The sequence below is a fragment of the Camellia sinensis genome, chromosome 12 (assembly GCF_055761805.1).
Source record: "Camellia sinensis isolate YWXY chromosome 12, ASM5576180v1, whole genome shotgun sequence".
Classification (NCBI taxonomy): domain Eukaryota; kingdom Viridiplantae; phylum Streptophyta; class Magnoliopsida; order Ericales; family Theaceae; genus Camellia; species Camellia sinensis.
The window spans coordinates 1,485,001-1,487,373 of NC_138972.1; positions in this window are offsets into that span (position 1 = coordinate 1,485,001).

A 2,373-nucleotide genomic window follows, 5' to 3' on the forward strand; every position below is an offset into this window, starting at 1 on the left:
ACATTTAGAGAGGCCGAGCAAGCACCGGTTAGCGCGAATGTGAATAACAAACGCAACAGGCAACTTTCGAGGGACATACTTTTCGCAACAAGCTTCCACTAGGAAAGCATAGGCAACTCGTTCGAACGTCAAAGCCAACCAAATGGCAATTACCCGAGGGACACGCTTTTCGCAAGGCACCTTCCACTAGGGAAGCGCAAGCAACCCGAAGGCGAGTCGAAGACAACCCGAGGGACATGGAGGAATGCACCAGTGGAGTTCGCTGCACAGGCAGGGATCCGTCCAACTCGCACAAACCGAACACAACTCACGCGCCACGACGTACACTGTGCACCAGCCCCCCAAAACGAATCACCCCCCAAAGGACCAAGAAGCCCGACGAACGCGCAAAAACATTTAGAGAGGCCGAGCAAGCACCGGTTAGCGCGAATGCAAATAACAAACGCAACAGGCAACTTTCGAGGGACATACTTCTCGCAACAAGCTTCCACAAGGAAAGCACAGGCAACTCGTTCGCACGCCAAAGCCAACCAAATGGCAATTTAACCGAGGGACATGCATTTCGCAAGGCAACTTGTACAATTACCCGAGGGACATGGCATGCTTGCCAAGGCCGTGGCTTGGCATGCTTGCCAAGGCCGTGGCATGACATGCTGCTGGCCAAGGCCGGGCATGCCATGCTGCTGGACAAGGCCGTGGCAAGGCATGCTGATGGCCGAGGCCGTGGCAAGGCATGCTGATGGCCGAGGCCGTGGCGTGGCATGCCATGCTGCTGGACGAGGCCGTGGCAAGGCATGCTGCTGGCCAAGGCATTGGCATGGCATGCTGCTGTTGACCAAGGCTTGGGCTTGCCATGCTGCTGGCAAAGGCCGCGGCATGGCATGCTGCCGGCAAAGGCCGCGGCATGGCATGCTGCCGGCCAAGGCCGCGGCATGGCATGCTGCCGGCCAAGGCCGCGGCATGGCATGTTGCCGGCCAAGGCCGCGGCATGGCATGCTGCTGGCCAAGGCCGTGGCATGACATGCTGGCCAAGGCCGGGGCATGGCAAGCTGCTGGCCAAGGTCGTGGCATGGCAAGCTGCTGGCCAAGGCCGGGGCATAGCACGCTGCTGGCCATGGCCGTGGCATGACAAGCTTGCCAAGGCCGGGGCATGGCGTGCTGCTGGCCAAGGCTTTGGCATGCCATGTTGCTGGCCAAGGCTGTGGCATGGCATGCTGCTGGCCAAGGCCGTGGCATGGCATGCTGCTGGCCAAGGCCGTGGCATGGCATGCTGCTGGCCAAGGCCGTGGCATGGCATGCTGCTGGCCAAGGCCGTGGCATGGCATGCTGCTGGCCAAGGCCGTGGCATGGCATGCTGCTGGCCAAGGCCGTGGCATGACATGCTTGCCAAGGCCAAGGCATGGCATGCTGCTGGCCAAGGCTTTGGCATGCCATGTTGCTGGCCAAGGCTGTGGCATGGCATGCCATGTTGCTGGCCAAGGCTGTGGCATGGCATGCTGCTGGCCAAGGCCGTGGCATGGCATGCTGCTGGCCAAGGCCGTGGCATGGCATGCTGCTGGCCAAGGCCGTGGCATGGCATGCTGCTGGCCAAGGCCGTGGCATGACATGCTTGCCAAGGCCAAGGCATGGCATGCTGCTGGCCAAGGCTTTGGCATGCCATGTTGCTGGCCAAGGCTGTGGCATGGCATGCTGCTGGCCAAGGCCGTGGCATGGCATGCTGCTGGCCAAGGCCGGGGCATGGCATGCTGCTGGCCAAGGCCGTGGCATGGCATGCTGCTGGCCAAGGCCGTGGCATGGCATGCTGCTGGCCAAGGCCGTGGCATGACATGCTTGCCAAGGCCAAGGCATGGCATGCTGCTGGCCAAGGCTTTGGCATGCCATGTTGCTGGCCAAGGCTTTGGCATGCCATGTTGCTGGCCAAGGCTGTGGCATGGCATGCTGGCCTAGGCCAACGTGCCACCGCCACCGCCGCGGGCCGCCACTCGACGCATCCCGTGCTTGGCTATGTAGTTTCGATGCCACAAGCCAATGCCACAAGCCAAGCGATGGCATGTGCCAAGCGCCCGCCTAGGCATAGGCGTGGCCTGTGGCCTGGCCATGCTGGCCAGCCTTAAGGGAGGTGCCCCCCCCTTATAATAGCCTGTTAAGCCCTTTTCAATCTGGCAGGAGGAAACATCAAGCATGTTCGAGGAGTCATAATGGGGTTTTTTTAAAAAGTAATGGTTTTTTGCCAAAACTTTCAACATGAAAGTTGTATGAAATAATTTAATACACCATAAAAAAAATTATAAAAAAATATTTGGCCACCGGAATATTTTATTTTAATTTATTTCAATTTTAATACTTAAAAAATAATAAAAATTACTAAAAATA